We start from the raw sequence: 14,524 nt of genomic DNA, 5'->3' as shown, positions 1-14,524 counted from the left end.
GCATAAAAACACAGCAAAAGTTGAGCTAAAACAATAAAAATGAAGCTATTGGAAAAGCTGTTTTAAATAAGTGGATTTTGCACATTTGAAAAACGCAGTCCTAAGTGCACACTATAAGTAAATTGGGTTGTACATTTATCGGTGTGTTTTTACTGTGCTATGAGGTCCAAATGCTCCTGGTCCGGCCCATCGGTCAAAATTTCAAACCCATTGTGGCCCGCAAGTCAAAAAGTTTGCCCACCCCTGGTTTAGAATGTAAAAATTCAACTTTAAAATGTCATTTGAATAGATTTTAGGATAGTGATGTTTTCCTTAGACACCTCACTTTTCAAGAGAGGGAACATGCCCCTGTATAACAGCAGAATTTCAAAGATTATCGATTCGGATTTGAATAATTTTCTTTCTCGGCTAAAACTTCTTGTCAGCTACAAATTTGGCAAATGTGGTTACTGCATGTATTTGATCTTTCAAAAAAATTCAAAATTGTGTTTGAAACAAGGGCGCCTGTTCTGCGTCATTGTTAGTGGTTTATATTGGTACGATGAAGAACGTGAATGCAGTGAAACACGGAAAAGAGCGGTCCTGCCATCACTCAAAATCATGATCATGTGACTAATTAAGTGACCTTTTTTTTAGAGCCATTCTGCACCGTATACACACATCCCGACTTTGAGTCTTGCAGCTATAGCTCGCTATAGTTTGTCTTTAGGCAACTTGACAGTTTAAATAACACTTTCATGAGGGCAATAAAGCTCTGATGCTGCAATTATGAGCCAAAGGGTTGTCCTAAATGAATGAAAATTGCACTGGTGCTAGTTTATTGAAATGATATCCTCCAATGGACTGCTACATTCCCAATTTGCATTGTAATTCTGCTCATGCATGAAAATCTGACTTTGTTGATATTGTAAGTAATTACTATTGACTGAACACATTCACATCATCTTGCCTTGTTCCCTAAGTAAAAACTTTAAACTTAGCTAGCATTGTGGTTTCTAAAATGAATGATGGTTATAAAGTGAGAAATAAAAGGTGTAAAATAGAGACAGTATAATTTACCTTTAACATTTTTTCCCTCATTGATTGTGTGGTCAGTTAATGTAATATCCAAACACTGTATCTTACCAGTGCCTTCTTAATAGCACCTAACTTATTGGGAATATGCAGCGGCCCGCCCCTCCCTTAAACGCAGATCATGTGCATCGTGCCCCGTCGACATTTTCAACATCGTTGATCGAGCGAGCTTCATGCGTGGTCGTTAATTTTGCCTTGTCTTGGGTCCTATGTGGCTTTTCTACAGTAATGTTGTTAATGCACATTAATAATGTAACATTACCCCTGCGGAGGGCTTGGTCTCTATTAACTACTGTTGATTTGTGGCTTATTATTAACGTGGGGATGAGCGCAGCACAGTATACACTACTTCGTTACGCCTGTAAAACCGATTGTTCTGGATATATATATATATATATATATACCATCGGTCAAATTGCTCAAACAGGTTGAAAATGAACAAAAACAGTTGGTCAGATAGTTGCGATGTGTTTGACAACAATTGCAGACACGTCGTTGTCCAATGTTTGTGCTGTCTAGTTACCACATCGTCAATCGATCAGGGAAAAGATGCTGACAATCTCTTCACAATTTAAATAAATTACCATGACATACGTAAGGGGCTTGAGGAAATCTACTGCATCCATAACTGAAAATACAGTTGCACAAGTTTGGGGGGGTGTTATGTTCATATTGTTTATAGGAAAAGAGTGCTCCTCATTAGTGATGGCAAAATGAAGCTTCATGAAGCACTTGTGATTTTTTTAAGTCCCCTAGATGGTGCTCTTGGTTTAAATATAAAGGCTAGTGCAATGGAAATGTATTAAATTTCCACTGCATCTTCCAACCAAGAGCACCATCTAGGGGACTTAAAAAAAATCACAAGTGCTTCATGAAGCTTCATTTTGCCATCGGAAGACAAAAACCTAGATCAAAGCAGGTTACCGTGTTATCTCAAAGTCCAGAGTAAAAAAAAATCATATGTCATCGGGAGGTTTTACAGCATTGCTCAGGAGTGAACTGATGCGTGATCATGCTTAATCAAAGACAGCGGTCACACTGCATGTGGACACTACATACAATAAGTGTTCTCATATTGTTGTATAACCAAAACCATGGAGGATTTTGGTTTTGTTTGATGTAATATGACCAAAGCAAATACATCTCCAATAGCACACTTGCAATTCTATTTGCCAAAGGGTAATGAATCATTTGTAACAAACAGACTAAAACATTAAAGAGCACACTTTCATGCGGCTCCTGATGTTCACCAAAAAAAGAAAAACGTTTTTGTCAGTCAGATTTAACAAGCTCTGGAGTGTGGGGGCAGTATTGGTAGTACTCCTGAGAGCCAGATTTGAAGAGTAGGAGGGAGACCCGAGTGACAGCACGAAGCAGAAAATGACAAGAATGTGGTAAAAATCAAAAGTTTCATTTACAGTTGTCAGTATAGTTGGCGGGTGACCAGTCCAGTGCCTCACTCAAAGTCTGCTGGAATCGGCTTCAGTTAAACCGCAACCCTAATGAGGACATGACATAAAGAAAATGGACGGGTGAGAGCAGCTAAATCAACGTGAAGTAACAAAAAAAGAAAGAAAGAAACACCCAGCTGGCCGCCCTAATGAGAATATGGGTTTCTTTTTTCAAGACAGCCTCGAAATTGTTTCAGCCAAGTGTCAACTGTGGAAGACATTAATTGAGTTGACATTTAGAGAAGCAGCAGGAGAACATTTTGTGTTCCACCAAGCTAATTGTCCGCTCCTCACAAAATTATTTTGTCCTATGTCAAATCCCTGTTTGAGATCAAAATAGCAGGGTACCGAGGGTGCCATTTTCACACATTTGTGAGGAGGAAAACACACTAGAGGAGAAATAGTGGGTATATTGGCAGAAGGATGCTGAGTTTCCAAATGCCAGGCAGGAGTTCTAGAGGAAGACCAAAGAGGACATTTATGGATGTAGTTAAAGAGGACATGAAGGTAGTTGGCGTGAGAGCAGAGGATGCCGAGGACAGGGTTAGATGGAGGCAACTGATTCGCTGTGGCGACCCTTGAAGGCAAAAGCTGAAAGGAAAATAAGAAGAAGAGCAGCAACCTAGCTTCCATTGGTAAAACCTGACCCCTGACAGTCCCACAACCCTAGGCTGGATTATACATAACATTCAGTTACATGCAACTTGAGATTTTACAATTTTTGACATAACATTCCTGGACTAAATAAAAATGACTGCATTTTAATCGCAGTTTGGATTCCGAACAATGCAGACATTTTTGTCAGTGCACAATTCTCTGATACAACGATTACACTGACGCACACGTCAGAGCTTAGCTAGTGGCTACGAAAACTGAGGAATCAGTATTGTTGTGTGTGTCTTCTATTTGGCTATGTTTTATTTCGGTGATTTCATGTAGGAATGAAGGTTAATTACGTAATCGCCAAAGCTGCGTTGTTGTGTAGCGCTCCTGACTGACCCAAAATCTGACTTACCAATCAGAAGCGGCAAACTACTAATTTGTGACTGGTCATGAACCAAGTAGCTCCGTGCTGTTGCTTATAAATTCACGCTATTTATGGGCTCAAAGCTACTATATGAACTGGATTTGCTAACTGCTGTGGCTAAACATCCACTTCATACTCTCCACTAAGTGACTAATCTTGACCATCCCCACCTCCATAGTGGCAAATGCACTATGATAGATACACTTCTAATGAGCATCGTAATCACTAAAAGGTGGATGAGGAGTAGCTAAGTATGCAACAACAGTTGTGTGTATGAACGCATTTCAGTATTGTGTATGAGCGTTTTACTTCTATGTATTGAAGAGGCTTTTCTGTCCAGATTTAGTCATAACTGTTTTAATTTACTTATTTCCTCAGTAGAACTTTTATCTGTGGTTGAAGTCAATGTGTATTGAATGATGTCTGTAGGGCCTCCTCTATTTCCACAACAATAGACCATTTGTCTGTGGTTGAAGTCAATGTGTATTGAATGATGTCTGTAAAAGTCTTATCTCATGTCTGGTGAACTCCGGGTGGGCTTGGGGGTTTTCTGGTACCGCCCTTCAAGATAGTATAAGAATGTTGTGAGTCCGCTGCAACTTCGCACTAGTGAGAGGCTGCCATTTTCTGGGAACTCACTTGTGCCCGGAATATTCTGTAGAAATAAAAGCTTCGAAGTGACTGTTCATCGATCTCCAGCCTGCATTAGGATAACCAACATTCTCAATACCTGAAAGAAAACGAACACGCGGAGGAAAAGATTATTTTCTTCAACAGTATGAACATATTTCACTAGTGTGTATGAGGGCATTTCAGTTGTGTTTATGAGAGTATTTCACTTGTATGTATACACAAATTTCAGTAGTGTGTATGAGCAAAAAAAACATTTCAGTGGTGTTTATAAGAACATTTCCGTTATACGTGTGAGAGCAAATCCTGAGTTATGCCCCAGATGGCACCTCATAGATCAAGGACAAACAGTTCCATTAGTGTTGTATATTTGTTTAAATACACACGCATATGTATACGCACTACTCACACGCGCGCACGCACACACTCACACACACGCACGCCTTTATTTCTGATTATTAAACTTCTTCCTGTTCTCCTTTGTACTCCACCTGACAGCCATTTCCACCTAGTGTTATCTTGGTAAGCTATTATCCATTCATTCATAAGATGCTTAAAATGTTGGTCAAAAATTTTTATATTTATATCTTCACAACCATCTGAAGGTTATTTCCTAGCCTGGATGGTCTCTTAGGAAATAGTCTAATGAATCTGGTGCTTCATGTAAATGAAACTGACTGTACAGTCCGATCATTTTCTTTAGCACTAATTAGTTTCCATATGTAACACACAACGGATTAAGATCATGCAGTGTTCTTTTAATTAATATGACAATCAATGCACAATAAAAAGAACACACCCTGGCTTATATCTCTAGCCATATATCACCATCCCTGGCCACCCAGAGGAATTTCACGTCAACACTGGGAGTTATTATTGCTTATAATAACAATAATGAGAGAATGACTTTTGGCCTTCGGGTGCCTCCACACCATTACAATTGATTGGAATATTAACTTGTCTTAATTTCACTAAGAACGCTGGAGTGACGACCGGGGCCTTTCCCCGCTGGGCCTGGGGTTCGGGGGTGCCACCCTTCCTCCGGTGCCCCCATCTCCCCTTCTGCTCCCGGTGAGCCGTCCCTCCACGTGTTGGGGGATGGGGTGGGCGCGGATGCACTCTCCGCTCTGCTGCCCGGCCCCTCTTCGGCGCCGGTGCCTGGGCGGGGGATCCCCGGGATCTGGGGGTCGGGGGCTGGGGGGCTGCCGGTTGGTGGGGGTGGGGTCGGGGGGAGGGGCGGCTTGGTTGGGGGGTGGTGGTGGTGGGGGTGGCTGGGTGGGGGGGTGCTGGGGGTGGGAGGGTGTCTGGGGGTTTGGGGGCCTGGGGGCGCCTGGGGCTGGGTTGGGGTGGATTGGGGGCCGGGGGTTCGTGGGGGGAGCGGGGGCTGTGGGCCGGTGGGGTTCCTGGCGGGCCTGCAGTGCCAAGTCCTGCTGCGTTGGGTTGGGGGCGCGGGCCGCGTTGGGGTGGGGGGCGCCCCTGCTCCTGGGTTTGCTCTCCGGCCGGTGGCCCCTGCGGGGCACGGGGTCGTCATTTGGTGCTGCCGCGGCCTGGGGGGCCCTGAGGTGTTGCGCTTGCTCTGTCCTGGCGAGGGTCGACGGCTCCCCTCTTTGGTGGAGATTTTCATGCATGCCAGATCCACCACACCAGCATCTATCGGAACTCAGACACAATCTTCCTCAGGTCATTGAATCGGTGGAGGCTGGTGTCTGTGGATCTCACTCTGCTTCGTCTGTCCTTCCTTCCTTTCCTCAGTCTCTCCTTTGGTCTCTTGAGGTCTCCCTGATTTGTTGAAATTTAGATGTCTCTGGGGTTGGTGAAGGACTCTGGTTGGTGGCCTGGTGGGTGGTGTCTGGTCGGTGCTGGATTTCACTTTCTTTTCTTATCTTTGGTTCTTCCTCGGGTTTCCTGACGGCCTCACAACTCTGGCTGGAAGTGTTCGGTTTAGGTGAACGGTATGGGATTTTTTTTCAATAGGTTTTAGGTGAACTAATGAATACACACTCACTCGCACGCACGCACACACGCACATACACATATTCACCCACATACAAAAAAAAAAAAAATAATAATAATAATAATAATAATAAAATAAAAATAAATAAAAAAGGAGAACAATGATGATGACATGTCAAATCGGTAAAATTACCGAATGAACAATACTGAGCTCTCCAGAAATAGAAAAAAAAGAAAAGAAAAAAAAAGGAATTAATAACTTGTCTTTAAACAGAAAAACAGTGACTGTAAGAGTAATTCTAGCCAACAATAGTTGTTGACGAGCAGAAGCCTTCCTTTAATGCATTTTTAACCACTGTTGTTTTGCATCTCAAAACAGTGATGTCATATCAGTTTGCGGTTGGGACGAGCCACTAACTTAGGATAAATTAGTTTGGGTTTTTTTAAGTAAAGAAAAAAAGGATAAATTAGTTAGGATTCTCCAACAACACTCATGCGAGAGCTGTTGTCTCAAGTTGATGTTCACAAACTGATTAAGACAGCTCGGATGAGAGGCAAAATATATTTTTTTAAATTGTCTCAGAAGATGTTTTGTGCTACTTTCTGGTCGTCTCATGTCCGTCATTTAAAGCCATCAATTAGTACAAAATGCTGCAACAAAACTTTTGACGAGGACTTGATCATATTGCCCCTACACTGGCCAACTTGCATGGGCTCACGGTGCTCTTGAGATGTGATTTTGTGACTAACTAAAATACACGGCTTCCCGACGTGCTGACTTTATGACCTTGTGTTCCTCCATCTCAAGCCTTATGCTCACAACATGCTGGTGCTTTTGGTTAGAGCTAAAAAAAAAAAAAAAAAAAGTATTCTGGAATGTCTGGAATGAAATTAGAGCAGCTACCTCTGCAGAAATGTTTAAATCTCAATTTAGGATTTATTTCTACAAGCTTTTCAGGGAGTGGTGAACAAAAAACAGAAAATATATTTAAAATAAAACAAAAATAATAATAATAATAATAATAATAATAATCACGTTTTGTGTTTTTGTTAGACCCCAAATGTGACAAAGTGAAAAAAATATTCAACAATCTTTATTAAAGAAAGAAAGAAAGAAAGAAAACTAAACTACATTTTCTGAATAAAATTATTAACTCTTTGACTGCCAGACGTTTTCAGAAACGGGATGTCGCAAGTGCCAGCCGATTTAAGCATTTTGATTGATCTTTCAAGGTCCACAGAAAATGTTGTGTTTGACCTATGGAAACACACATACTACCAAATGAAAGATTGGACTCTCGTCTTTCATCAGAAAAAAAAGTTTGTTTCTACCTTATTCTGTTCTTCAGTAATCAACAATAGAAAATGGTTACTTTCACCGAAATGCTCTGTTTTGAAACAAAAAGCGGAGAAAAAGAGCTTTTTGTGAAACGATATTATTTTATTCACTCTAGTGAATTGTACACTTCTTTTTGTCCATGAATGATGCCACAAACACCTAAATAGTGCTTTACTTCTGTAAAACGCTATCACCAAAAATGAAGAAGTGTTTTTAGTTTGCAAAATACGTTTATTTCCATTCAACAGTGTAACAATTTGACAAAACAATTCCGCAAACTATTTACAAATGTGTGCAACTGTGGTACTATTTACAATTATGTGGATGTTTCAAATAGTTTTTCTTTTTGTAACGCTCTCCTGCGTGCAAGGAGAGGGAGCAGGGTTTGCACAACAGATTACTTTCACTTTCCATTGTCCGTTTCGCGTGTAGACGGCCTTTTTTTCCGGGGAATAGCAAGTAGCAGACTGTACCCACTCCTCCGATGAATATGCATTGGACTCGGGGCACTCTTCGTCGTCCGATTGAACGTCCACCTGAGCGTGCTCGGTTGTGCTCCGCGTTTTCCGGTGTTAGCATCGCTAGCCCGTGAACCTTTATGATGATCATCGTCGTCATCAATGTGCTCTTTAGCGTTGGTCGATGCTTTTTGTCTTTGAAAAAAAATGCTCGAGCGTGAGCTGCTTGCAAACCGGTCGCCATGTTCTCTTCTCTTCTCTTCCCTTCCCCAGCCATTGTCCCCTCTAGCTCCGCCTCACGTCTTCTACTGACGCCTACCCAATCTTGTCAAAAGAGACTCATCGCTGCCCTTTAGGGGCCAAAAATAGTCATTAGGCTCACTAGACCTGCTTGAAACTTTCACCACAGCTGGGCAAGGCTTTACTCCACCCGTTTCAAAAAAATGAAAAATAAAATGGGCGGACGTCTTTTAACGTCTTTGATGCTCCTCCGTAGGTTTTTGCAGAAGGTCATTTAACGTCTTTGGCAGTAAAAGAGTTAAATACAAAAAGAGCAACAAATTGGGAATCAAATGTTAGATTGCTAAAAGTAGGTCAACGGTCAAGCGACTGTTGAACGGCTGTGTCATGTTTTTGACTCCATCTGCTTCACCGTGCCATCCTCATCTTCCTGCAATGATTGATTATAAGCCTATTTTGGGTCTGTGGAGTTTTTGAAAAATGTCTTTATTTTACCTTGTGTGATGCACACAAAACACAAAGAGTCACCATACCAGTTAGCTCCTGGGCATGTATTCACAAAGAATCATAAAACTTAAGCAGTGATGTCATTCTAAAGAAAAATCTTAGCTTTAGATTCTGAGTTTTATTATACATAAAGCATCTTCGGCCTTAATAGAGCACCTTACATGAAAAAGTGTTAAGTGGAGGGAGGACGATATTTTCAGAACTCTAAAGAGAGTACTAAACAGAGTAGACAGGAAAGAGGGAGGAAGGGGAGATATTCTCCACATATTGAATGACAGTTATATAATACCGTAAATTGCAACCCCAGCGTGATCGTGCTGGGATGTTTGTGGCTGACCTCAGCAAGATTGAGTTTACTTTTCCCACCGAGTAGAGGTACTCAAATACAGATTTTAAATGTGTTTCATAAGTCAAAGTCACCTATCAAGGTTGGGCTGGTAACATGAAAAAATACTGTAATATTTTTTAACACAAAATAGGCACAAGAAAGGGGGGGGGGGGGTGCATTGAGGCTTGCACTTTCAGTGCAGTTCAGTCACCACCCACCATTAACTCATTCACTGCCGTTGACGGCTACAGATGTAAAAAAAAATCATTTGAACTATTTCTATTAATTTTACACTTATTCCACTTTTGTTTATAAGAGTATGCAAACCTTAAAATATATATATATATATTGTATATTTAGAACAGATGTAAAATTTGTGATTAATCGTGAGTTAACTAGTGAAGTCATGAATTAAAATTGTAATTAATCGCATGACTTCACTAGTTAACTCACGATTAATCACAAATTTTATATCTGTTTTAAATGTACAATAAAAAAAATCTAGATTTTCACACTCGTTAACAAAAGTGGAAAAAATTGTTAAACTAATAGAAATAGTTCAAATGCATTTTTGACGTCTATAGCCGTCAATGGCAGTGAATGAGTTAATAATAAATAAAGTCGTAAAATTATCAGGATTTGCAAGTAAACATAACAATAATCACAATTAGCATGTAAATGAGGTATGTTCGAATATTTTGAAGCTGTTCAGCAATTTGTTTAATTTGGGTGAGTTTCATTATCATAACAAAATTGTTCATTCAAAAGTTCATTCACCTGTTCATTTATCACTAGGAACAATTTTGTTTTTATTTTTTGTCACAACCAGACTGCTTCCTATCTACCAACAGGTTCAACCACAAGATAAAAGTTTGGCTTTACTCCTTGCTTAGAGCTGCTCTCAAAAGAAAAGAAAAAAAATAGAATGGTAGCGTATGAGCTTAGGTTTTGTATAAAAAAACTAAAAATAAATCACATTTAGGTGTTTTTCATTCATTATATCACTGTAGAATACAAATAATAGAGTTACCATTCATGAAATTTCTTTCTTTTGTACTCAGCATTGCTCCTGTTTTTGTCTACTCATTCAATTCACAGCTCTAATTACTATTGATATGGCATCTCCCACTCTCTGATAGGTGGATCACTCTTATGTTGCTCTGAAGGAGCCGATGTAATCATGCCGTTGATATTGATGGGCTCTCAGCAGGAAAAATCTGTGGAGATTGGGTATAGAAGGCGCAAAAGACAGAAATAAAGAGAGGAAAATAGAGTTGGAAAGTTAATTACCAGGGGCCATCAGACTAAAAATCTGAATAAGAGAAAAGACCAGAGGGGTAAAGAGACATTACCGGTATGTTAAGAGCCAGCCTGTGGGTGTAATTCACTTTCGTCTCTCCAGAGAAATAATTTTCCCACTTCCTGCAAATTTGTTTCCACTCTTAATCCATTTGAACGTTTGTTCCTGTTTACTTTTAGAGCACACACTCACACCACAATGGCCTAATTCTCTATCATAAATCCTTCATTGCTGGAAGCAGTTGTTTTCTTTTTTCCAGTCACAGCTGTTTCCCTTAACAACACTGTGACGCACACAGATACAAGGCGACTCTATTGGGCGCAGATATATCCCTCAAGGTCATTGAATTCAAAAAATGCTTGTGAAATAATTGGCACCCATAAATCTCTATGTTCCAAAGACATAGGGTTTGGCGGGGAAAAAAAAGAAAAGTACAAGACCCTGACCTTTACGGACTAGTATTCTGGTGAGAATTATGAGGCTGCCAATGACCTTAGACATCTATTTTTAGTTTGGTACAATAGTTTGGAAAAAAAAACAAACACAAACACAGACACATCATCATATTTTATGTCCTTCGTATGCTCATCATGCCCCAATTCTAGATCTGTATTTTAGTCAGTTATATTGTACAAACCCAATTTCCAATGAAGTTGGTACTTTGTGTCAAACATAAATAGAAACAGAATACGGTACAATGATTTGCAAATCATGTTCAACCTACATTTAATTGAATACACTACACACAAAAAAAAGGATGAAATCCCTACATTACTTGCAATTGTATATTGAGGACCATTGTCATTAAACTGATCGACAATTTTCTCACGCACTTGTTCACAAAAAAGGTGAACCTCACCCCATCTTTGCTTTTGATTTAGCAATTCAGAGAAGCTCCTTTTATACCCAATCATGGCACCCACCTGTTCCCACTTAGCCTGTTCACCTGTGGGATGTTCACCACAGATGTTTGATGAGCATCCCTCAACTATCTCTGCCTTTTTTGCTACCTGTCCTAGATTTTTTTGCGAGTGTGTTGCAGTCGCAAAATTCTGAATGAATGATTATTTCCTAAAAGGAATAAAGTTTATCAGTTTGAATATTAAATATCTTGTCTTTAGTGTACAGACGCTCCCCTACTTACGAACATTCGAGTTACGAACAACGGTACATACGAACATTTCTGCGCGTACAGTATGTCGAAAAATGTTCGGAAAGAAATGCTGTAAGTTAGATTTTGTATTGCGCGTAGTGCTTCTTTCCGCCGCTAATACCGACGATTGGCGCTGTGAGAGCTCATTGGAGGCTGAGCAACGTGGCGAGGAGGAGGAGGAAGAAAACGCCGGTCCCCATGAAGCAGGAAATAACTTTTGAAGCCGATTCCAGCGACGACGAAGAATCTCTCATGATATAAAATCCTCCTCTTCCTCCATCATCTCCTTAAGCATCGAGTACATCTTCCAAAAGTAAGTTAAACTTAATTTTATTTTAATTATTACGTACATGTACATACTGTGTGTGTGTCTTGCTCTCTCTCTCTAACATACGTAGTACAGTACAGTACTGTACGTATTCTCTCCATTTTATTAAGTTTTTTTTCAGTACAAACCAATGCAGGTTACTTGTACAAGCCTTAAACATACTTATATAAACCTTCAATATACTTATATAGGCTTTAAACATAAATTATAATACAAAATATAGCACTGAAGCAACTTACGAACAAATTCACCTTACGAACGATCGTCCGGAACGTAACTCGTTCGTAAGGTGGGGAGCGTCTGTATTCAATTAAATATAGGTCGAACATGATTTGCAAATCATTGTACTGTATTCTGTCTTTATTTATGTTGAGCACGTCCCAACTTCGATGGAATTGTGTTTTTAGATTCTAGATGTCTCTAAGCCGGTCCTTCTTAAAAAGTGGGGCGATGGAAAAATGACGCTTCACGTCACAGATGGTGTGTGCCTTTTGAACATTATTCATAAAAGATCTACATTTCAGTGATTGAATTTTAAATTATATTATACATTATATATATATATATATATTAGAGAAAAAACGAACTGATTATAAAAGTACATGTGTAAAGACAAAACATATAAAACAAAACAACATACACAACATTCAAGCAACGAAAGCAACATAAGAAAATTTCACAGCGTTTCACCCAATCATGAGCTACACATTTTTACATACATGTTTGAACAGGAGTAGGAAGAAGCATACACTTATCAAGTCCTACTCCTTTTAACATACGTTACGCTATAAATAGTAGGTATGTATAGTAAACAAAAAAACTGCTCGTATACAGAAAAGCGCAAAGCTGCTATCAAAGTTCTTGGCTCGGCCAATCATATAAAGCGTTACACACGGTCCCTAACATCCCCGCTTGTGATAGGCTCTATTTCAACCCATGAGATGACGCAATGGAGACAAATGTCAAAGTTGAAACAAGATTTAAACTGTCAACATTATGGAGTCCACTCCAAAGTGTCACTATGGGGTATATGCCACGAAGGAGGCGGGACTTCTGACTTCCTGGTTTTCACACATCAGCTTTGTTTCCATTTCCTATTTGCGATGTGTTGGCCGCGTCCCAATTCTTGCGCTTCCGCCTTTGTGCCCCTCGGGTTGCGCATTCCCGTCGACGGGTGCAAGTGTGTACTGTAGTGTGTCCGTCTCAGTTGCTCGAAGCACTTCAGAGAGTCCTGACGCAGATGGGCGGGAGCGCGCGGTAGTGGGGGCGCAGCGATGGGGGTGCGAGTGTTGGCCATCAGTTGCCGGAAACCACGCTGATGTGTGAAAGCCGGAAGTCGGAAGTCCGTGGCATCTATTTACCCCATTAACAAGAAAAAAAAAAAGAACAAGTGGACGGTATGTGCTGATTTGAAGACCCCCTTTTTCATTTATCGTTCCTTCAACCCCAATATTAGATTTGGCAGAGGCATCTTTCGTTGAATTACAGTTTTAATTCTTTAACAAAAGATATACAAGTTTCCTCCTGTAAACATCATTAAGCATATAATTTGTACATGTATTTAAGTAAAATGTCTGAAGTCCCTTTGTTTAAGTTGAACAAATTTAAAACATCATATAATCATGCTGTTTCTTCTACCAAGTACTGTCACAAATGTTCTCCAATTTCGGTACTGTAAATGTATAGGATCGTATGCCGAGAAGGGAAGGAGCAATATGGGGATGTAGCGGTTTCAAAAGTCGTGGCCTATCGGCTATTTAGTCATATATTCAGATCAGTGGGTTAATGACATTAGTTTAGCATTAAATGCTATATCAGCGTAATAGATCAGCTTGGTTCCATTTGTTTGTGTCAGATTTACTGAAGCACTTGTGATATTTTGAAACTCCTCTAAATGGCATTTTTGGTTGATGCAGTGGAAACTACAAACCAAGGGCACCATCTAGAGGAGAAAAAGGGCTTCATGAAGCGATTTACAGACGCTCCCCTACTTACGAACATTCGTGTTACGAACAACGGTACATACGAACATGTCTGCGCGCATGCGCGCATGTCAAAAAATGTTCGGAAAGAGATGCTGGAAGTTAGATTTTTTTATTGCGCACCTTTTTCCGAGTACTGTAGTGCTTCTTTCCGCCGCTAATACCGACGCTTGGCGCTGTGAGAGCTCACCCAGCATTGGAGGCTCAGCAACGTGTCGAGGAGGAGGAAGAAGAAGAAACGCCTGTCGCTCATAGATAAACCCATCGCACTCTTCGAGCAGCAAGACCCAAATATTGAACGTTGCACAAAGGTTGCAAATCAATTGAATGATGCCATACAGTGCGACCGCATTATTCATGATGAAAAAAGAAGAAAACTGTGCAATCGTAGTTAGATCGCTTCTTTCGGCCAGTTTCTAGTAAATCCTCCAAGGAAGATACTCATCAACCCTCATCTTCTTTTCCGCGACCCTCAACTTCTTCCTACATTGAAGTTACGGAGGAGGAAGTAACTTTTGAAGCCCATTCCAGCGACGACGAAGAATCTCTCATGATATAAAATCCTCCTCTTCCTCCTCCTCCATCATCTCCATTGCGCGTAGTGCTTCTTTCCGCCGCTAATACCGACGATTGGCCCTGTGAGAGCTCATTGGAGGCTGAGCAACGTGGCGAGGAGGAGGAGGAAGAAAACGCCGGTCCCCATGAAGCAGGAAATAACTTTTGAAGCCGATTCCAGCGACGACGAAGAATCTCA

This window comes from Vanacampus margaritifer, chromosome 6 (genome assembly GCF_051991255.1).
Source record: "Vanacampus margaritifer isolate UIUO_Vmar chromosome 6, RoL_Vmar_1.0, whole genome shotgun sequence".
NCBI lineage: Eukaryota > Metazoa > Chordata > Actinopteri > Syngnathiformes > Syngnathidae > Vanacampus > Vanacampus margaritifer.
The sequence above is the reverse complement of the archived record's forward strand: the minus strand, read 5'-3'. Positions refer to the sequence as shown.